This window comes from Mya arenaria, chromosome 8 (genome assembly GCF_026914265.1).
Source record: "Mya arenaria isolate MELC-2E11 chromosome 8, ASM2691426v1".
NCBI classification, from domain to species: domain Eukaryota; kingdom Metazoa; phylum Mollusca; class Bivalvia; order Myida; family Myidae; genus Mya; species Mya arenaria.
Window position 1 is genome coordinate 24,851,218 of NC_069129.1, and position 25,375 is coordinate 24,876,592.

At 34.5% G+C, this 25,375-nt stretch overlaps 1 protein-coding gene across 1 annotated transcript in view; it reads right to left on the reverse strand.

Annotated features, from left to right (window-relative positions):
* LOC128244671 (ezrin-like) overlaps positions 1-25,375 on the reverse strand; it is a 230,160-nt gene that overhangs the window by 200,230 nt on the left and 4,555 nt on the right. Inside the window, exon 2 of the mRNA XM_052962700.1 lies at positions 16,745-16,829. The gene's annotated coding sequence lies outside the window, so the exon portion shown is untranslated. The remainder of the gene's footprint in view (positions 1-16,744; positions 16,830-25,375) is intronic.

The window sequence follows — 25,375 nt, forward strand, 5'->3', positions numbered from 1 at the left end:
GTTATTGCCCTTTGTTACTTTTTTGTCCTGAGTATAACTTGAAAAGTACTGGATGGAATTCATTGGAACTTCATACAGTGATAGATCATAATGAGAGGGAGTGCAGTGTACAGGAACCGCAATTCTATTTCAGCTAATTACAGAATTACTGCTCTTTGTTACTTTTTCTTGTCCGGAGCATAACTTAAAAAATATTGGATGCAATTTAATAAAACTTCATACAGTGATAGATCATAATAAGAGGGAGTGCACTGTACAGGAACCGCAATTCTATTTCAGCTAATTACAGAGTTACTGCCCTTTGTTACTTTTTCTTATCCGGAGCATAACTTAAAAACTATTGGATGAAATATAATAAATCGTCATACAGGGATAGATAATTATGAGAGGAAGAGTAATGTACAGGAATCCCAATTCTATTTCAGCCAATTACACAGTTACTGCCCTTTGTTATTTTTCTTTTCCGGAGCATAACTTGAAAACTATTGGATGGAATTTAATAAATCTTCATACAGTGATAGATCATAATGAGAGGAAGTGTAGTGTACAGGAACCACAATTCTATTTCAGCCAATTACAGAGTTACTGCCCTTTGTTACTTTTTTCTTGTCCTGAGCATAACTTGAAAAAATACCTGATGGAATGTAATAAAACTTTATACAATGGTACAGCAGTTCAGTGTACATGAATCACTTCACTATTTTAGCAAATTACAGAGTTATTGCCTTTTTCTGTGTTTTTTTTTGTCAAACTTTTGTCCGGACAGTAACTTGAAAACTACTAGATGTAATAGCATAAAACTTCATACAATGATAAATCATAATGAGAGGTGGCGTTCGGGGGGTATTAATCATTCAGTGATAGCTCTAGTTTTGATTTTGCCATTACAATAAAACTGAGGATGGCAAGTCATAAAATGTTTGCAAACAAAAGGAAAACAATATAGCTTGAAACTCGAAAGAGATTGTCAGATGAGTTTGAAACAGACTGTTGACTTTTGTTTTAGTGTTTATAAAGTTTATAGCGTTTCCTAATTTGCGAACCAGTTTCGTGCTTTGGAACTAAAGTTCAGTATTGGTAAGTCCCCATATCAATAGCATGGTTTGGCGCAAAGCTCTGAATTGTCAAAAAACGTAATTAAAAGTCTTTATACCAAAGGTGCAGTATGTTTCTCAGTAAGTGAGAGGTTCTTTTGGACAACTGTGTTTAGGGATTCATTGTTGTAAATTTAAGGTTTTTGTGTTTCTTAAAATATATCAATTAACTTATGCTGATCCTATTTTTGTCTGAAACCACAGTCGTAAGAAGGGACATACCAATGCCTGGTATTAACACTTTTTATTTGAACATATTGACCTTGTTGTACCGCGCCTTTCCTGGTAGCACCTTCTTTACAAAGTCAATGGTAGCTGTAGGCGTAGCTTTATTGCTGTGTAGATGGTGGTGCCTATAACAAAAACCGATTGTGCTGACGCCCTTGAAACAAATATTGCCTTGGTATTGTCGTTTTTGGCAAGTGAGCAACGGGGTCAAAGTCCACGAATGACCGCAACCACTATGTTAAAAACAATCGCATCCTCATCGGGAGTGTTTTTATTGTTTTCTTGGTGCAGCGACCAGTATCAAAGGCCTTGTGTGTTGGCCGTTTGTCAGTAAGCACATGTTTTAGGCTAAAAAGTTCCTGACACCATATTTTAAGCATGTTTTATAAAAAGAATTGCTCTTAAATTGAAAAACAAATGTAACATAAAACAAACTTTTACAACAAATGAAAAGTATTCCAACTTAAACTTCTGCTGTGGAATGTCCTTCTCTTTTAAAAAGCCATTCTTCTACATTCGTTTACTTGCTCATCATTAACCCTCTGGGTTATTTTGTTACCCAGGAACCCAGTCTGTAGAGTATCATATTTTAAATATACAATGTTTGCAATGAAATGAATAAAATTATTTAGGTATTTAGAAACGTAATTTATTCTCACAATTGATTGCTGTACTCTGTCAATTCAAATTGATATGTTCAAGTACGTATGAGAGAATAATATCAATATCATTATAAATCTGATTGCTTTCAAATACCTAGTCGGGAGAAAAGTGTGATCGTTATGATTAAACAAATATCCGTTAAAACCAAATTTGATTGCCAATTTAAACCTCTCCTAATATTATCAAAAAAGATCGGATGTTTATCATTGATCAATAATTTAATTATCATTGATCAATAATTTAATAAGCCTTGGAATATAATGACAAAGTCATAAAATTTTGAATAAGCTATTTCATGTGTTTTCTTTAACAAAATTTATGCAAAAAGCTACAGAAACAAGCTCAGTAGCAAAACGTTTAAACATAAACCCGGTTTAGTGGCACTGGGCAAACGCCAAAGACATAGAACACAAAATCACAAACAAGAAACATATAACAGCACAAAACACTACAAACAGCACAATGTATATATATATATATATATATATATATATATATATATATATATATATATATATATATATATATATATATATATATATATATATATATATATATAAATATATATATATATATATATATATATATATATTTGACCGTTTGCGAAAGATGGCAACATCGCAAGTGCAAAACTGGTGTCTCACATGTCCAGTAACTAAAGAGTGGTCCTGTGAAGAATGTAACATGACTGTGATGGACACTGTTATTGCTGCAGATGTCAGCAGATGTCAGCAGCATAAGCATCATCTCAGACCTAGCCGCCTACAACAACGACACCATCATCGATGTTCGCAGACAGCCTGATAGTAATGGAGACGGCGCGCGATCATCAGAGGATGCGTGTTCCACTGGACCCAGCGCATTTATCGTATGGTTGTGCGTCTATGTCTCAGTACCACGTACACCAGCGGGGGCGATACTTTCAATTGCATCAGGAAGTTACTGGCCCTCCCCTTCCTACCAGCAGAGCATGTGCGAGGTGCCTTCGATGGTTTGTAGGCACTCGCCGCACATGCTGACAATGATGGGATAGACCGTCTGGTAAAGTACGTGGAGCGGACATGGGTAGAGGGAAGTCTGTGGAAGCCAGAGAACTGGTTGGTCTTTAGAGAAACCGTGCGCACAAACAACGACTTAGAGGGTTGGCTTCTGGTTCAACTCCTGCGGATCGAAGCGGAGGACGTCAGTATCACAGTCAGACAACCTTGTAACAGAAATCAGAGGCGAAAGTACAAGAATATACATGGGCGCCTCTTCGACATGTGGGATAAATATGAAGACGACAACCTCACAACATCTCAACTGCCCAGGGAAGCCAGTCACCTGATTGGTATGGGTCCAATCCCAGCATCAATCGAAAACCGCAGCGAAGACGATGAGTAATATGACAATAAATGGCTAATTGTGTATTGTGCTGTATGTGGACAATATGGACAATATGTATTACTGATTTGGAATAAATATCATAATATTTATGTATCTCTTGTATTTATGTTACTATCATAAAATAGCTACTATACTAATTGTCATGAAGCTTCAAAGTCAATTTCTAACAGTTAAATAAACATCTTTAACAGTGTAGCAAATGTGTGAAGTTTTGCATTCAAATGGCGATACTTACTAGTTATTATCACCTTTCAGGCAGTGTTCCACACAAAAGCCACTATATAATACATATGTGGTTAACTTGGTCCTGAAATGGTACACTTAGGAACAGGTTCACTTGGAAATGGTTCACTTCGTCCTGCACCCTAATTTTGGCTTGTATTTGGAGAAACTCGATTGATTTCCAGCAAATTTGGTCTACCACTACATCGTCGCTTTTTATAATTTGGTATGTTTCAATCTAAATAGGCATTTGCAACATCTCAGATTTTAATAAATAAAAAACGAAAGGATACAAATGCCTTATATTTTGTTTGTCAATATCATGTCTTTAGTCATATTCATCACCTATGAATAGCATTACAGAACGAACACTATCACCCATTCGTATTGTGGCATTTTGCAGGTGTGTTAAATTCTCATATTTGATTATAAATAAAACAATAAAATATTTCCCACCCCTTATTCTGCCACAGTTGTGCACCAGTCAATTGTAACCATGGCCCCCAGGTCTTGGTTATACTGGGGATAGCAGGGGAAATGGGCCATGCTTTTACCTTCCAGGTGGACCGGCAGTGCCAAGTGAATGCGGAGGTATTGTTTTTGCGCCGAAAACAGGGAATGGGCCTAATCTAGGATGTCCCCAGGGTGAGGGGGCATTTGGCGGGGCTTTTACCAGCAGTTTGTCTGTGCAGAGCGGGAATTTTACCTGGGATTGGCTGTACCGAAAGTCAAAGTCCCCGCTATTAGCAGGACCTGGGGGGCCCATGCTGCAATTGACTGTTGCATTACTTGGATTTTTTCTTAACTTTACGACACGCCCCTCTACAGTATATTATAGTCAAGTTAAGTAATATTTATTTACAGGAATTGGATAACTTAACAAGTAAAGTAAACTGTACTGAGCTTTTGAAACCGACCTACATACTTATAAATCAAACTTGATATTTTAGGGTCTACACTGAATAAACCCCAAATGTTAGTTTTGATTTGCTAAATTCGAACTGTATTTAGTCTATCCACACAAAATTTACAGTACCATCAGATAACAAATTTTCTAAAAATTCTCTGTTTGCCAAATAGGGAAGACAGGTTAAAAGGTTGCTATCTGTGACCAAAAAATACTGTTCAAAGTTGCAAGTATTCATTTATCGTTCGTTCAGTAAAGAACATGCAATGGAATAGTGTTAGATAATCTGACAGCGGTGCTGGACATCAGGAGTTCAAATATTGTCGTGAGTTAAATGTACCAAAAGAATATCTTTGGAATACACAATTATCTTTAAAAATGGCAGAGCAAATTGCTCATATTGAAGTAATAATGCCTTCGATCGAGCTTGGATAACGTAATGGTGATGAGGAAGCCAATGACACAGTAAGCGGTTCACACCCAGGAAAATTCTCAGATAGAACAGCGCTTGTGAACTTGATCTTATGATCTTATCTGTATGTTTTGGGGTTTTAAAATTTAGCAGTTAAATAAAGATTAGCATACTGGTAGGTCTGTTGCTTTAGTTGCTAAGTAAACATAATGTCAGTGATTTCATCACTATTACTATTAAAATATCAATTTTCTTCTTCAAAGCTTCTCACATTTGCACCATTTTTTTACCATTTATCATAACATATTGGGAAACAATTTTAATCAAAACTGAATCACAAAAAGATAACAAACAAACACGGATGAAACATTTGAAAATACAATAGATTTCAGTTGGTTTCTATTTTCTTGTTCATTTTTTGCTTGAAATTATTCTGCTTGAATGTGATTATTGTTGCTTAAATTAGAACTTAACACTTTGTGAATATTTAAGGAATGCAAGGGTTCAGATTTCAGATTGCTCATTATTTCTGGAACACTAAATACTGTATTTGATTGTGTACGAGGGGTGATCAAGAATTACGTGGACTTCTGACATATTTTCTATATTTATCGTCTTAATCATTTATAAATTCATGAATATCTTATTCAAAGTGTTCTGCATAGACGATATGAATTTTAGGTCTGAAATTTTATGAGTTTGGAAAATTACGGGTTTTAAAATAACAGTAACGCACGGTCGGCTCACCGTCTAGAATCTACGTTTACAATTTTTTTATGTATCTTTCACAACACGCTTTTCTTCCATGTTTATTTACGAAATTACTTCACATATTACGCTGACGTTATACTGACGTCATACTAATTAGTAATATACTGTTTCCGTTTTTAAGGCGTTATTTTTTGAGTTGATTACAAGCACAGTCTGGAATACAATATGGCGTCATCACACTTTGTAGAAGCGCGAGCGGTAATAAAGTTTTTCGTTCCATTGGGGAAAAAAACCAAGACGAGGGGCACGACGTTAGTGAAGTCGGTGAAGAACACCATCAAAAGGGGATCGCCGTTTGACAGTTGTGATGTGACATGCGTCGTCGTGGTGGTGTACGGAAGTGTGCAAAGGATTTTAATAGATGATTTAGGAATACGTAAGGTTTGTGCAAGATGGGTCCCTCGATTGTTAGACTTGGAGACCGTCGCGCGTCCGCCATAATCGCCAGATCTGGCGCCAATGGATTGTGCCTGTATTCCAAGAAATCAAGAGTCAGCGTAGAGGACATCGTTTTAATTTATTCCATTAAATGCAAGTTAATGTGCATAATACGATATCCACGTTTTCTATAGAGTGTTATTCATATATTTATACGCAGTGGATTACGCGCCATGAAAAGTGTTTCAAGTGTTGGTGGGAAATACTTCGAAAAAATGTGACGCTTTATAAGCGCAACGTCACTAACGTCATTGGACTGCGCTGGTCGGGTTTAACCATATGTCATTAATGCATTGTAATTCAGCAAACAAATTATGTATTGTTCTGAAAATCTCAGGAATTATACCAGATATGTTTTATGTATTGTATGTGACTTTTCTATGTTTTATGTGCAACGATATTTGAATTATTAAAAAAAGTCCACGTAATTCTGGATAAACCCTCGTACACTGCACTTTCTTGTTAAGCATTCATCCAAATCATTTGGGTAAATATTGACAGAACAACTGCATTTGGATTTATATTGGTCATCAAAACCGGCACGGACAAAAACATAAGACGTGTTTAATGAATGTGTACATTGTATTCTTGTATGTATTTTCACGTTTACACATGATTTATATCATATTTAATACAGTGATGTGGTTTTGAATGATATTTTGCAGGACGTCTTTCTTGGGTGTATGGATTCAGAGATGATCCCAGAGATGCGGCCATGACTGTGGCACATGTACGTTATAGATAGTGACTGTAAAGAAATGATGATAGCAGAAAACGAAACTATCTTGATATGGTTTTCTGGTGTTAAATTAACTGACAATTAAGTGTTCATAATTTGTCGGAAAAATTGTCAAAGATGAAATCTATTCTGCAAATTCAATATAAAGTGGTGAGCTGGAGTGATTTTACATATATATAACAAGAAGGACAATTTTGTTATGGACCTTGACCTAGAAGTGAAAACCAAATTTTGGAATAACACAGCTTATGTGCAGTGTACAGTAATGAAATTTCACACAAACGTTTCTGAGGGTAAAGGCACTTAGTTTCTAAAAGGATTTTACCAAGGTTTGTATAATTTTTGTTTTATTTAAATTTTAAAATTTTGACATTTATTTTTAAAGATTTGCCTGCCCCTGTCTGAACACTTAAATTCTTGGTCTTTTGACTACTGTCTGCATCTTCAAAACCTGACTTTTTGGAACAGGAAACATTTTTCTGATATTTTAGTCTAGTTTGACTGCAAAATAAGTTGTATTTATCAATAATTCAGGTAAAAAATGACATTATTTCCATTTAAACCTGGTAGTTATTTGTTAATTTGTTTTATTTAATTCATGGATAGGTTTATTGAATAGTGTCATGAACAGCTGGAACTTTTCAGTACACAACATGCAAATTAAGAATGAGCTGTGTGTGCCGGCTTTGTGAACAAAAACGCAAGGCGGCTATGGTAAGTCCCCCCCCCTCGGACACGCAATGCAATTCATGTTTCGCTGATCATCCATTTGGGGATTTAGATATGTTACCACAGCCAACAGGCTGAATGTTTAATTTTACTCAATACTTAAGGCTTTGTTTTAGTGCGAACATCAACATGTTGCAGTTGCCGTTTGGGACAATAAAGTTAAGTCAGCAACCGTCTACAGACTGCAAGATTCATCTCTTCCAAAGGATGTCATACCTTTCCAGGTGGGTGTGCATTGATTGATTAATTGACTGATTGATTAATTGATTTATTGATTGATTGATTGATTAAGTGTGAGTTTGTGTAAGTTAATAAGTGTGAGACCATAACTCAATGACTGTTGGGCTGTAAAGGTATACGTGAGTGTGTGCATGCTTCACATATTCTCCGTCCTGGTTGGCATAACTGGACCGTCATCAGACACTCTGCCATGAATGTGAGAGAGTTTAAAGCCATTTCTTATTTTCCTGTGTTACTATATTGATGTTTGATTAAATTTACGACGCCGTGTTACTGAGTAACATTTTAAAATTGGGCCTAAATCATCAAGCTAGAGCTTGGCATGATTTTTTACAAACTTCTGCGAGATTTCTGCCCTTTATATTTGCTCGTAGCCCGCCTCAAAGTTACACTTCGTTCAGTATTTGAAAGCTTTCTGATACACTTTTTGTTTATTTGAGATCTTAATGAAGCTACTTCTAAGTAACTAGATGCTCAAAGTAACTAGATGCTCTGGGTGTTCACTGGGTGACAAAGGCTACCCAGTATTGCTTGTTTCTTTTTTCTGAAAAGATATTTCTAGTGAATTGCCCAGTTACAGTGGTTTTGACGCCACAGAACCAGCACAGCTCCATGACAGATATACATGTTTCGTCATTTATGTCAGTACTGCTGTATTGGAGGTCTCACAATTTCTGTGTGGAAATGTCATCTGATACACTCATAACGGCGTATTTCTAGCATAGCTTCCATAAGTGCATGGCCATTCTCTGTCATTTTCAGATACACTGTGTTGTGTGTGGATAAGTAATGCAGAGTGGTACAACAAGTCACCTAACCCACCATTCCCCTAACAGACGAAAGGCTCATGGGGACAGTCCATGCAGTTTTCAGCAAAGCTCTCAATTGCAGCCCTACAAATTTCAGGTAAGCGATAAATCTGAGCTTCAAGGTATCTCTGTACTCGCTTTAAGTTAATACTTGATTTGTACGATTTGAACTCACAATTTCAGCATCAAAATCCAAGTTTCGATCCCAGACCAAACCTTGTCTCCTTTATAAAACTTAAGTTCAGATGTTCTATAAGCCACATACATGTTCACTACTTATGACGGATAAGAACTTTCGCAAATTGATTATAACTGCGTTTTCCCAGATTTACACCCTCCTCTTGCAGATACTGCTGAGGGCATAGATTGGGTGCAACGGGCCCGTTTTCCAGCCGTATGGAATCAACATCTCCAGCTAAACTGGGACCGGGATTTATATAAGACTCCTCAGCAGCACGGTGAGCTTTTGCGTATTTATTTCCAGGCTGGTATCCGGCCAGACTTCCTGCGTTTAAACTTTCCTTTCGTCATTTTTTAAATAACGTACCTCAAGTCTTTCAATGAAATCACAACTGTAACACCTTTGGAGACTAGATACAAATTAAGGAACCATTATGTGTAGAAAACCTTTTGGGTGATTTAAAATCCGATAAGTAAACATGATTCTCATGGTTTATAAGAGGCCTTGTGGACCTTTCATTCTTTACTTGGGTAAGAGCAGATTAAGTATGTAAAAAAAGGGGGGGGGATACAGATGTGATAGTAAACAGTGTTTTTAAGGTATATTTGTTTTTATTTTATCACCATTTTTGAAGGTAATGATTAAAAAAAATTCATGATTCAAATTGGGAAATGCATGATTTTTTTAGTGAAAATTCCAAGATTTTTCTATTAATTCAGGGCTTCCATTAAGAATTTGAAACTGGTAGTATGAACTTCCTGTCAATCAATTTTGGAAGTTTTTCACTGAAATGTGGAAGTTTAAGTCTCCTGAATACAAAATCGTTTTCAAGAAGTATATTAAAAATCAAATAATTTGCAACTTCAACTTGCCAAATTCACAGACTTAATTTTAATAATTCATTTTATTTAAAAACAGTTAAACTGATTGGAATTGTAAAAGTAATATTGACAAATGGTTCTGATATTTAACTTCCAAGCTTTCAACTTTGGAAATTTTCTTCAAAATTATGGAAGTTTTTGTACTTGTACCAAGAATCAATTTTGGAAGTTTTAACCCATTTCTAGGGAATAATATACTTCCAAACTTCATTTAACGGAAGCCCTGTATCATAAAGCTCTAAAAATCACATTTTAAATAGTGTGAAGGGACCAAATCAGGGATAAGGACCAAATCAGAGATAAGTAACAAGTTTAATTTACACAAACACTGTAGCATGTTCTTTATTTCAAGTTAATCTATAAATTACCTCTGGAGAATTAAGTCTGATCTCCATTTCTCAGTAAATGTAGCTGTCTGGGGGCCTATTCCATCAATGAGTATCACTGTCTTTAAATTGCTGTTATGGTACAAGTTTAAATAGAAAAAGTTTTATGGCCCTGCTTGTTTGCAACTCCTCATTCATTTTTGTACAGAGAGAAAAGTAAGGGAATTCTAGAGATTTACTAGAATTATGGATTGTTTTTCTTGAGTTACACAGTATATAAGGAGGATTTAGTGTGTACACAACTCCTCATTTATTTTCATATGTTGTTTGCAGACTTTATAAACAGAAAATTCCTGTTTATTATTTATACATGTAACATAGATGTGTACAAGACTAACATTAACAACATGACATAAAAGAGATCACTATGATTTATTTTCTCATAAAAAAGTAATGTTTACTGTTAAAGTTAAAACTTTTACTGCATAGTTACAAATGTCTTCTGCACATCTTTATGACATCATTACATGATATGATGTTAACTTCCCAAGACACATTTCCACATGGCGCAGCTCATTTCTATATTTTGTTGATGGATTGTTTAGAATCGGTCATTTTAACCGAACAGAATGTTTTAATCGCCATTTTACAGAGTGCCAGCCAGTCGTTGCCATTCTTTACATTGTTGAGGAGGACAGACCTGCCAACATACAGTTCGTTCAATAACAGGTAAAAAACTTGTCTCGTTTGCATTTTTGATTGCTAACAGAATTTTGTGTGCACAGTTTGAGATTATTAAAATTATTATACCTGACATCTATTCAACATAATAGTAAAAACTCCAGGACAATATTTTCAACTATCACTTACAATTATCACCCACTGCCAGATTATATAATCTTACATGATGATAACTCCTTTTTTCACAATTGTTGTTAAATATATAATGTTTAAACTAACAATAAAATGGAAATTATGCTCTTTAAACCCAGAACCATTATTTACTGTAAGATGCTACTGGTAAATGAACTGGTCTTGATGTACTTTTTGTGAGATAATAACTATGCATATTACTACTATTGTACCTTCAATAGAACATCGTCTTGTTTGTATGGTTAAATGGCTTTATTAATATGTTCCCCCAGTGTAAGACTACCAGTAATATATCGAGATTTATCAGTGTAATAACATCATATTTTACTGTTTCATATCCATGAAATATCCTTGCGCTATATGATAATCATGTTAGTAGTATAACAGGATTCTTGATCATTAGCCATTCACATAAAATCTTAATAGGACAGAGCAGTTAATGTAAATCATTAGAAATTATGACATTAGTGATGCCTTTCTTGTTTAAATTCATTTTGTATTTTAAGATAAAGAACAGATTGATAATTTCCTGGATATGGACAAGACCCACTCCCTGCAGGGATTAAGCAGAAAAGAGCAGTATTGAAAAACAAGAACAAAACTTTTAATGAAAACAAAACACTTTTGTTAGAAAGCACAGAAGGAAAAAGCAGCAATGACGATACACTGAAGTGATTGGAGTTTCACCACGATAAGATACCATAAAGAAAGTCATCAAGTCGGTCGGTTTGGCAGGTGGTCTGCAAAAGTGCAAAAAATTTGTGACGCAAACCAAAATACTTGGACTAAAGTTTTCAAGATACTGTCTTTGAACTTTAAACATATGTTCGAATGAAGTGAAGATGTATTTGACATATTTATGATATGGAGTAGTCCAATATTTGTAAGAGGGGGAAAGGATTTGTAAAAATTTCAAGATGCAAACAAATTATCATTCTCAAGACAATAATGAATTATAAATATTTAAAAGATACATACTGTGGAAGAACTTTTTATACATACTTATTCACATTATTTAAGAAAATTGGACTCAGTTTGATCTGTACCTAGCAAGCTATAATATGCAAATAAAGTAACTTTAAATTTAGTTTGATGCCTTGATTAACAGGTGTGAAATAAATAGCACAACAGCCACGTATTTGTTTGACTGACCACTGTACACACACTGTGATATATAGCCATAGATATTAAAGTGACCATTAATGCCATTTGATCAAGTTTCTGAAAATATCCCAAAAAAAATCTCAACACAGACTTGCAATTCACAACTTTGTATTGTATTGTATTGTATTTCGATAATACATCAACCTCATTTCTATTTCATCAATTACCTTTCATTAATAAACGAATACAAAAGCCTTTACTTGTGAAATAATATGTGAATTTAAAAAATAGCATACATGTTGTGACTACATTACACTATTACTTCTTCCCCAAATTCGGCTATGAAGAAGTAATAGTGTAATGTAACTTAAATCTTTAAAAGTTGTGAATCGCAAGTCTGTGTTGAGATATTTTGGGATATTTTCAGAAACTTGATCAAATTTCTCCAACTAGATGCATGTTCAGGTGAGAATAGTGGTTGCAATTGAAAGATTGAAGGTTTATCTGCATGTTGGCTGCATGTTTTTGATGCAACTTTTCGTTTGGGTGCTTTTGTAGGCATGTTTTTCTTAGCTGTCACATTTCGATGAAATTGGAGTTGTTTCACTCTACTCGATTTAGACAATTCGAGATTTTCTGACTTTGTAAAAGTGCAGTAATTCATAGTTATTTATGCTAGATAGTTGGTAGGAGAGACCCTTTTGATGAATCTGAAGAAAAAAATATATATTTTAGGTTATTTTGGGTTAAATGTCACTAAATTTTGTAAAGGTCAAAATACAGCTAATTCCCACCAAATCACTGTGATCCGCAATACGCTTAACTCGATTTCGATTACGAAACTAAACATGTAAATGTCAACTTATCACTGAAATGTTACGTCGTTTGATTTCAAATTGTCTTCATATATTGCAAATCGGAATGTGTCTATTGCTTAAGTTTAAATCGTCATTCGATATAACAAGAATTTGATTACGAAACTGAAGGTGAGCTTGTCAATGCTAGCTCCAACTAATCACCGAAAAGTTACTTCCCTTTACTTTGAAATTGCCATTTGTGCTATGGCGGAAATCACAGGCATCTGGCTCATTGAGTTCCTAAAATACCTCAGGTAGTATCAAACAGGAATTGGCCTCGGAAATAATACGGGTTATTGAAAATCGTCCATCATGGCCGACCACGGAGAAACGACCAAGCGATATATAAGTTCAAAGACAGGATGAGGGGAGAACTATTACCACTTATTTGTGTGTAAGTGTTATTAGGATACATGTTGGAATTGTCAATGGGGAAGTATATACGGATAAATTTTAATTATGAAAAAAGAAGATTTGTTAATGATATCAACTCTTATTCAACTTTACTTTAAATTTATCGTCAATAACCGTTTTGATGCGTGTAAAACTTCCAAAACGTCATATAAAACGAATAAGCCTAATGTTTTAAACAGGAAATTAAAAACAGTTATTTTCTCTTTTTTTGTATTGACTGGTAGCCGGTCATACGAGTTCGTTATTTTAGAAATTTACTTTCTGTGAATACACACTGTGGTAGTAAATAAGCATTTGAGAATTTACAGGCATATCGTGAATAATAGTTTAAATTATGCATTTGATAACAAATATAAGTGCCTTAACAAGACATTAATTGACTATTTTAAATTTAAGTGATATAAATGGAAGTACAAAGCTTAATTCACACGATTTTACTAACAAATATAAGTCGCAATAACGAAATTTACACAATTTAAATTCGTCTTGTTTTTATACCTGAAATATTTTATTAAAATTTAAAAATGGCATAAAAAGTGCCCCAATGAGAAACTAAATGGAAATGTCTTTTATTTTTAGTGGGTGGGGTAAAGTCTTCTACCAATTGACAGATGCTGAGATAGTAAATAATAATTGTTGAGCTCCAGTGACCAGTGGCCATATTAAGACCACACATACTTTATTTGATTTCTTTGAAATACAAACAAGTCTGAATCTGACTTTACTTAGATTGGTAATAGGAAATACTTTCTTATAATGCACCAGTCAATTGTAACCATGGCCCCCCAGGTCTGGGGGTATACTAGTGTTTTTACCTTTCAGGTGGCCCTACAGTGCCGAATGAATGCGGTGGTTTTACCTTCGCTTTAAATATAGCAGGGAATGGACCTTACCTAGGGTCCCTGGGGTGCGGGGTTATTTGGCGGGGATTTGACCATCTGTTCGTTCCCGAACGAGGATTTTAGTCGGACTGACTGGACCGGAATTCAAAGTCCCCGCTATTCCCTTGACCTGGGGGGGTGGGGGCAGTGGTTACAATTGACTGGTGCATAAACACAGTGTTTTTACAAACTTCATTTTTTTTAATAAATTTAATTTTCTTTAAGTTAGACGTTTGGTTAACCATAGACGTTTGGTTTATATGTCTGTGCTAAAACACCTCTTCTCCAAATATAATCTTTGACTGTTAGTGACAGTTAAATACATTTATTCATCAAAGTTGTAGAGTGTTTTGATAACTGAGAGATCAATGTTATGGCACAATTGGATGCCTGTTCACTAATATAGCTCTCAAAATAAATTAGATCCTCATGCTAGAGTAGTTGTCTATCAAAATGGGTTTGAACACAAAAACCAGCACACATTTCTTTCAAGGTTAAATTCTATAATATCAACCGGTGGTGGTGATGCAGAAACATTGCAAGATGCTGACATTTTTACTGTGTCAATGAAAATTGCAGACATTTAAAGTTCATCTTATCGTTATTTTCAAAGGGCAGTATGGTACCAGTGGTGCGACCGGCTCTGTATTCCTGGCTTGTTCTGATGAAAAATGGCAGATGGGGTAATGTTGTGCTTTTTTCAAAAAATCGGACAATAATTCAACAGTTAAGTACCCCACTGGTTTTAACCAAAATGTACTTGCATGTTTGTACAATTAATCAACAAAGAATGATGGTTATATCAACATTGTATTGGAATTTCAACATGATAACAATTTCATCTTACATCAATTCTCAAATTTGACCCAAAGCTTACAGCTGCTCTCTCACAGATTGAGAGTTCTTCTTGGTCGTATCTATAAAGCCTTTCAATTAATATCAATGTAGTAAGGGAGGTGAATATTTAAATTAAATGTATACAAATAGATGGCTTAAAGCAGTTTTCAGCAGTTTTCCAAACAATTGAAATCTGTCATATTATGCATGACCTTATATGACTAAATTGAAGGTTTTATGTTAAATTTTTAAACTTGAATATAAAAGGCTGTGATCTGATATTGTGTCAGCAGTCTAATATAACTTTCTAGACATTTGCATAATAATTGCCAATTTGCTTGTTAAAAGACAAAAATAAAAAAGGTGTCAGAACAGTAAATCTTTGAGGATGCAGCCTTAAAGTGGTTTGGCACTCAATTTTTTTTTAATAATTTATATGTTATTGTACAGGCGTTTAAAATAATTGATCTGAAAATCTCATTCTGATTATTTCTGTTGTATTTTATGATTTTTATTTCAGGCACTGGAATGTTAGCAAATATGCCATTGTACTGAGGATTGACCTGTTATACATGGAAAACATGTAACACAACTGCAAAGCCAACCTGGAAGGGAAAATAAGTACAAGATGGAAACAAAGTGAAACAACATGTTCAGTGGAACAACTTGATATTTGATGACTTTCATACTGATGTAAAGTTGCAGATAATAGTCAACCGTTGGCCCGGGATTAGTAAATACAAAAAGTATCATTAAACCCTCGATGCCTGAAGCAATACAAACCGAAGCTGGACATTTACTTGACAACATAGATAGAGCAAGACTCCTTAATTACGCTTGGTAGTGCTACTCAGTGGTAAACCTCTTGCAGTCAACTTTTTTTAAATATACTTTTCAGAGTATTGAATGAACTTTTCATTTAATTCGGACACATAATCTTCACTGGAACTTTTTTAACAATAGAAAGTGCATATTTATATATATTTATTCAACTGTGTGGTAAAGGATTCATCTACAAGTTGTACGCTTAAAACGGTTTTCATAAGAAGGAGAGAAGATAACAGAAACATTAACAAATGGAATTGGCAGACCAAATAAAGAAGAACGATTTTTTTTAGTTCAATTTGAAATACTTCAGAAAGTCCTAATAGGGCACATGCCATATTGTAAATTGGGCTCTTTAAAATGTGAAAAGGTGAATGTGGTCTAGAGGATAAGCCTAGGTGTCAGCCTCAAATCCAAGGTTGTGGGTTGACGGTTCCAAAAAGGATATCCGTACTAGTTTCTACTAAGGCAACAGACTTGAGAGTGATTATGCAAGCCTTCAGCTTGCGTAGCAATCTAGCTGAAATGATTAGGTTTAAAATAAGATACTTGCAGACTTTCATACAGTTTTTTCCATTTGTGTTGATTTGTTTTTTAGTCTGTTAGAATGTTTATCAAAAGTGATGAGCATTGCTTACTGCAACTAATATTTATTTTCTTTATTAAGTTCAATTTAACGCACATAACATGACTTGTGATTTTACTGATACAATTTTAGCTCACCAGAGCAGGATGTGCTCAAGGTGAGCTATTGTGATCGATCTTTGTCCATCGTCCGTCCATCAACAATTGCTTAACAAACATCTTCTCTGAAACTACCTGGCCAAATTTAATGAAGCTTCACATGAAGCTTACTTGGGTGTCCCTCTACAAAAATACAACAAACGGTTACGATTGATTAACAACAACAACAACAAAATGGCCTACCTCCTGTTATGCTTTAAAAACGACTTCTCTGAAACTACCAGTCTAATTAAATGAAACTGTACAGGAAGCTTCCTTGGGTGACCTTCTGCAAAATACAAAAAGGCGTCACAAGTGATTAGCAATAACAAAAACAACAACAGTAAAAACAACAAAATGGCTAACTTCCTGTTTTACTTTAAAACATCTCTTCTAAAACTACCAATCCAAATTCAATGAAACTTTACAGGAAGCTTCCTTAGGTGACCCTCTACAAAAATACAACAAGGGGTCACGATTGATCAACAACAACAACAAAATGGCCAACTTTCTGTTTTGCTTAAAAAAACTCCTTTAAAACTACCAGTCCAAATTCAATAAAACTTTACAGGAAGCTTCCATGGGTAACTTTGTACAAAAATACAACAAGAGGTCGCGATTGATCAACAACAACAACAACAATCTGATTTTAAAATCTTGATATTTATGTAAAGTTTAGTCTTAAGCAAGGGCAGCAAACCTTGCTCTATGGTCCCCCTTTCTGATGAACATTGTATTGTCTATTTTTGGGTTTTTTATTTTTAGTAACAAGGGATTTTATGTTCTATTTCTAGCTAACCAGAGCACGAAGTGCTCAAGGTGAGCTTTTGTGATCGGTCTTTGTCCGGCGTCCGGCCGTCAGTCCGTCCGTAAGTCAGTCTGTCCATCAACAATTTCTTAAATAGCTTCTCCTCTAAAACTACCTGGCCAAATTCAGAGACCCTCTACAAAAATACAACAAGAGGTAACGATTGATCAACAACAACAACAATTACAGCAACAACAACAAAATGGCCAACTTCCTATTTTGTTTTAAAAAAAACCCATCTCCTCTAAAACTACCAGTCCAAATTCTATTAAACTTTACAGAAAGCTTTCTTAAGTGACCCTCTACAAATACACCAAAGATCAACAACAACAAAAGGGCCAAAATGTTAAAATCTGATAGTTATGTAAAGTTAACTCTTCAAGCAAGGGCAGCAAGGCTTGCTATATGGTCTCCCTTTTTGATGGAGATTCCACTACTTTCTATTTTAGTAACAAGGGAATTGATTTTAAATTTTATTATCTCTTCAACATAGTCACTTAAAATTATTGCTCATTTTTTTAGGTTCATATATTCAAATAATTATTATAAACTTTATTCTTTAGTAGGAATTTGGTTTTGAACATGTAAAGGAAGGTGATGTTGACATAGATGGAAGAAGCAATGATATTGGAAGGTGCTGAATGTGTTCTGATATTTGTTTATTAGAGCTTTAGGCAGTTTATTGATTTTATTTGATGGTGCACTGTTTGTTGTTTGTGTATCTATACTAAAAACTCTTACAGTGTGCAAGCAAATTAACATAGTTTTGTTAGTGTGCAGGCAATTGAACGAAGTCCTGTGTGTGTTCAGGCAATTGAACAAAGTCCTGTCAGTATACAGGCAACTGAAAAAGGTCCTGTCAGTGTGCAGGTATCTGTACCAAGTGATGTCAGTGTGCAGTCAATTATCAAGTCATGTCAGTGTGCAGGCAACTATACAAAGGTATGCAGATAAGAGAACCAAATTATGTCAGTGTGTAGTCAATCATCAAATCCTGTCAGTTTGCAGGCAACTGAATGAAATCCTGTCAGTGTGAAGTCAATCACCAAGTCCTGTCAATGTGCAGGAAACTGTGACAAGTCCTGTCAGTGTGCAGGCAACTGTGACAAGTCCTGTCATTGATTATCCAGGCAACATGTTTGATCAGTATCTTTTTCAATATTCTTTGAGAACAAATATCAAGCTGTATTGATTACAAATGTTAAACTCTTTTACTCAGGTGAGCGATTTAGGGCCATCATGGCCCCCTTGTTATTTCATTGATTGTATGGATGTATGTTCTAAAATCATTAAATGATGTAATAAAAGTTATTCTGAATTTCCTTGTTTTTGTTTGAAGAAAATGTGTTGAGGTTTTGGCAAAGAATAGTGTCATCATCATTGTTGTGTGCAAATCAAAAACATTCAAACAATGTGATTAAAACATACGGTCAAGCCAAGTACTCAAAAGGCACAAGGTTATTGCCAAAGAGACCGGTAATTTATTCAGACAAATAAAATGCATAGAAAGATCTATAACTCGGTCGCATAGTTATGCTCCAGTTCTCTTCTTGTTAGTTTATGGTGAAGACTGGGACATTCAGTATCTTTTATTATTAAGATTTAATTTTGTATTGGCAACTTAATACCATGAATAAGGGGTAAAAGTACAGAAAGATTGTGTAGTCTCCCAAAATAATCAATGCACTAAAAAGGGCTTTGCAAAGAAATAAAATTTAAAAATAGGAGCAAAACCTAAATTATAATCAATATTACATTGGATTGCATACCGATGGCTACATTATTGCTTCTCTAATATTCGAAATAAAATTAAGGAACATATGCATGTTGATCAAATCTGAAAGTTACTGGAATTACCGGTATACTTGTTGGCATTTTATGGAGCTGGACATTACAAAGTCATTCTGTGAACAGTGATCTATTAAAAAGGCTAATTATTCAAAATTGGTTGTTAAGTGTTATTGAAAAAAGGTCTGGTAAACATTGATGAAAAGCTTAGTAACCTAGCTAAATATTTTGTTTTAGGCTTTTATTTACCAAAAATAAACTTGAGTATCTTATCAGTTACTGTTTTGGTAGGACAATTTACTCATATATATATTAAGACTAATAATTATTGATTTAGACAAATATATTATGTATGGAAACTTTTAATGAGTGTGTTTATTCAAAACCTAAAAGGAAAAGTGAGCTCTATGTGAAGCAAGATCTACCGTGATCAAATATTATTTGAAGACAAATCAAGTTCTGCCAACTTAGCCAACACAAATATTTGGCCGAATTCCCACGCACTTGTGATGTATATTACTCATTGAGCTAACTGAGTGGCAAGTCACCACCCTATCCCAACCCATCATAACTTATTACACAAAAATGTTCAGTTTGCAGCCTGAACCAAATAATGCTGAATCAAAGGCATGCATGGGTATCAACTGATAAAGCTGACTGGGGGCAAGCTCACGCCCACTCTATTACAACACACAAAGTTCTGGACAATGCAATCAATGTTGTTTTTTTTAAACAGAAAAGTAATGTGGTTTTTTTTCGAATGGCAAGGAAAACTGAAAAACACACACGCAATCTATGACTTATAACTTACTTTACATAGGGTAATCGTAAGCTGGTTGAGGAAATGCTGAGATGGCCTAATTGTTACGATTGCTAAAATACATGTAGGTTGTTCCTAAAATCGTGCCGTTTGTCATTTTCTGATAATTCGAAATGAAATTGTATTATCTTTTTACAGAAGCATAAATCACATCAATATTTCTGTAGTTGTTTATCGGGTACACATTGAAAATTGGAATTTGCTACATACAGTTTCCGACTACAGAATGGAATGGTTGAATTTGGCTTGTTTGTCTTAAACCAATATAGCTATACCAACATATTGCATACCATTTAAAAAGGTAGTGACTCCTCTTCTCATGTCACCTTTTGCAAAGTGGAGTATTTCTATGTTGATTAAGCAATTTAAAGAAAACCGGACTCTACCATGAAATATGGTAAGTTTAAGTTACATACCTTGTTTCTTTCTTGTATATCAAAGACATTATTTATCTTCAGATGTGTTGTTTATCTCATTATATGTACCCAAAATGATATTAATCAACATTTTAGACACAAACAATGAGCCAGATGCCTTGGTTTGAAATGAGATTTAGACAACGGGTCGATGTAACGATTATCTTCTACTGGCCAAATGAACGTATAAGTTCATCTTATTACAAATGGAGCTATATTTTAAGCACAAAGGTCAAGTATTGTTACTACTAAGTATCTTAGTGTTGTCAAACAATATGCACTAAATAATGTTGTCCATATAAAGGGTCCGCATCTAAACAGCCACATCAGAGTCAATTGACGTGTTTTGAATTCACTCAAAAATTGACATTTATACGCAATTAAAATACGTAAACCAAGAGAAAGAAAAACACTTGTCCATGAGTTTCACAGGACACATTTGAGGATGAAATTTCATAGCGGTAAAATCAAGTATGTAAGCATCAGTGACTTTAGTTGGAACGCAAAAAAATAAAGATGTCTCAATATTGACGTCAATGGTATATTTTGATGACTTCAAAACTGTTCGAATATTGAAAATGTAAAAACAGTCTCTAATTAGACCTATACTGTTTTGATTGAATACCAAAATTAAGACAATAACTCGAAAATATGTTCAGGGTCGCTTTCCACCTTAACATAATGCACGAACAGATGGTAAAATCCCCGCCGAATGTCCCGCACCCCAGGGACCCAAGGTAAGGCCCATTCCCCGCTATATTTAAAGCGAAGACAAAACCACCGCACTCATACGGCACTGCGGGGCCACCTGAAAGGTAAAAACACGGCCCATTTCTCCGGTATATCTACGGACCTATGGGGGGGGGGCGTGGTTACAATGGACTGTTGCATAAGCTAGTCTAAAATAATAGACGTTTTATACGGGATTTTTCCTATCACTAACGTCTAAACGGGTTTGTGCAAAAACTTGGTGGGTTTGAAAAATATTGAAACTGTATTTAGTGAAGTATTTTATGTTTGAAATGAATAATAAAGGTTTATATTCATAGTTCGTAAAAACAAAGCTATTTTGCACAAAACAAGCATTAATTCTACCTTTCTAATAAAACGAAACATGACTGACACAGACAAGAATTTTGCCAAGCGGAACAACTCGACCCAATCATACTAACTCGGCCACCTCCGACAAGTTTCGTGATTGACCTCGTAAATACAATCGTAACAACTCGGCCATGACCGAAGTGCTCCGATTGTTGTAAAACTGTAAACTGCAGTCTTGCGTTATGTTTTGACAGAATGAAATGAAGAAAAACCCATCAAACTCATAATTATTCGTTGGATATTTATTTTATGTGTACGGAACTAATATAAAATAACATTATCTAGGAATAGGCGCCGACCCTACCGTTTTTATAGTCAGTTTGAAAAAAAAAAACAAGCAAGGAAAAAAAAAAAAAAAAATTTATTTTTTTTTATTTTTTTTTTAAATATGGAGTTTAAAACCTTAAATGCTTTTACAGGAGATAACTTTAACACTATTCTCAAATGATGAAAATGACATTCTTATATAAAGCCTAATAAAAAAAAAAATAATAATAAAAAGCCTACCTACCCTACCTATTTTTGAAAAGGATTTTACCCTAACCAAACAAAAAAATTTAGGCCCTAGTAATATTTCTTGTTTTTATGATATATTACGGGCTCAATTAGCTTCAACCCGGAGTCCCGATCGGAACAACTACCCACTTTTGGTACAAAACAATTTGTACGTGAAGGATTTGCCATATCAAAAATCGTAAAAGAAATCCGTCAACGTACAGTTATTTGGACTAGTGCATAAGCAAGCAAAAAACAACGTCAAATGACTCTGACGCGGTAGTCATTTTAAAATGCCGTCCAGGCTTTTTTAAAATGATGTTTAGCGTGGATATAAACATTACAAAAAAGCATGGACGGCATTTTAGACTGACTATTTAAAGGCTGATTACTGTCGGTGTTTTCTGGCAAATTAGCATTGACATTTACCTCGGTCAATGTGATATCAGGTCTACAGGCATTAGGGTTTAAGTAACTATTGACTTATTTTAAATAATATTAAATATTGCAGAGATATCATTTGACTGAAACACTGAATTAAACAATTAAAGTAAAGACATGTCCAAAGCCTTAAAACGAACAATGCGGCTGTAACGATTTGACCATGTCAATTTGACTGATTTTATTATTTGTATAATAGGTCAAAACATTGTATCTGTTTTTTGTCAAAATATAGTTTTAACGTAAATATATTAACACCATAAATTTAAAATCTAAATATATCTACATACATTGGCTTTCCGCTCGATGGTTTTCCTGAGAGCTGGTGTTACAGAATAATTTATATAAAATCCAATACCAGCGGTCAAGGAATTGAGATTAGGGTGGAGGAGGGTTAAGAGTTGCTCCTCCATTGAAAGTTGGGCCAAATTTATTCTAAAATGAAAACAGTGTATGGCATATTTTTCAACTATAAACTAAATACATAAAAGGTTTACATGAATAGTTTACAGGGGGAGAGAAAAAGCGGGGCATCAGCTTCTGATTCGCTAGTTAAAACATTATCAAGTTTATAGTAATTAAATGAAAACATATTTTTTTTGTCATGATAAATTGCTAACAGAAATTTTAGGTTCGATTTCAATTGAAATAATGAGCAAAACCTTAATCTGAAATCGTACTATTATAACTGTGCCAAGGACCAGCAGTAACATTTCTGTAAACAGAAAAAAAATCCGTTTCAAAAAAAAATTCATCATCAAGCATCATAATTTAACACCATTACCAACGCCTCAATGAAATAAAGGCAAAAAATGCATTATCATGTATAACGCATTTCACGTTAATTATAATGAAAACATTTCATTAGTGTACAAATACAAACATATTATCAATATGTTGGCGCATTTGGAATTGTGACTCAAATGGCCATGAAGCTTTTTATCAATAAATCCGTTAAAAAATGCTAATAGTTTTCACCTGTACACAACTCCTATCCTTTTCTTTTCATCAACATATAGTGTGAGCCTTTGAAAAAAATAATGTGACAAGTTTAACCTTGTAATACAAAACTTTTTTCAAAAGAGATTGTGTGAATAGAAGTTTGGTTTTTGAACAAAGAATGAGATATCTCGCAAACAACGGGATCCCAACTTAACTAATTATAAGTACACCGTATCATTTAAGTACACTTTATTCACGGGATCCCAACCTACCTAATCGTAACTACATAGGTTTATTGAAAACACTTCATTGCCGGAATCCCAACTAACCTAAGTATAACTATACTAATACATTAAAACACAATTCATTCCTTGGATCGGAACTAATATATATTATAAGTGCACGTATATTGTAAAAAAAACTTCACTTATCGGATCCCAGTGGTATCAATTACAGCATAAAGAATGAAAGCATTTAGGGCGTTGAATGGCTGTAGTTGCTACAAGCGTAATTTTTTGCTTTTATACAATTTTAATCACCTGCAAATAAAATCGAATACATACTTATGTGGAATTCTACAGAAACAAGCTCAGTAGCGAAAAGTTTAATGTTACGAAGTTGATCTGACGATATCTGGTTTTGTTTGCGGTATTTAAGTACACAAAAACAGACACTTGTATCATTTTTAAGTAGTGTATAATCTTGAAATGATGTTTGTATTCATGTATACATAAAATTATAAACGAGTCTGCTGTTAAAAAAGATTTCAAAGGAGCAATTCATCCAGCAAATAATGTTGGCTTTAACACGTAGGTTAAACTATTGTTAAACGTTATAATTTTTATGAGCGTTATAATTTTAATAAAAACAGAAGCTACAATGGGAAAGAGACATTGACTTTGGCAATAGCCCAAAATTTAACTGTTATTGCTTATAATACATCTGCTGCTACTACTACTACAAATACTACTACTACTATTATTATCACTACTACAACTACAGCAACTGCTACTGCAACTGCTACTACTACTACTACTACTACTATTACTACTACTACTACTACTGCTACTACAACAACTGCTACTACTACTACTACTACTACTACTACTACTACTACTGCTGCTGCTGTTACTGCTACTGCTACTGCTACTACTACTTATACAGCTGCTACTACTACTGCTACTACTACTACTACTACTACTACTACTACCGCTGCAGCTACTACTACTACTTCTACTACTACTACTACTACTACTACTACTGCTACTGCTACTGCTACTGCTACTGCTACTGCTACTACAACTACAACTACAACTACTACTACTACTACCACTACCACTACCACTACCACTACCACTACTACTTCTACCACTACCACTACCACTACCACTACCACTACTACTACTACTACTACTACTACTACTACTACCTACCTACTGCTGCTGCTGCTGCTGCTGCTACAGCTACTGCTACTGCTACTGCTACTAGAGCTACTGCTACTGCTTCTGCTACTGCTACTGCTGCTACTACTACTTCTACTACTACTACTACTACCACTTCTACTACTACTACTACTACTACTACTACTACTACTACTACTACTACTACTACTACTACTACTACTACTGCTACTACAACTACTATATACAGGTATCATTGTTTTTATATTACTCGCCCTGAACTGCTTTTACATGCTTCAATAGGTGATACTCGGAGACTGTGTATTTGGGGTATCAATGTGATCATTGATATCAATATTCATATAGAAGCTGGATGGAATTGATCAATTAGTCATAAGTACTTGGGTTCACCGTTATGAAATCCAACGATAACAAAAACAAGATGATAACAAGTTATAAGTAGCAAGTAATTAAAGTTCCACAAACTTATTGCATTTGATTCCAATACAACGCTTTGATTTATAAGTCTTAAAAGCCGTTGGTCTGATAAATGACATATCAGCCTATTGACAGCGTAGGCGTAGAATGAAATCGATACTACTTATTCAATTCAAAAGTGTTTAT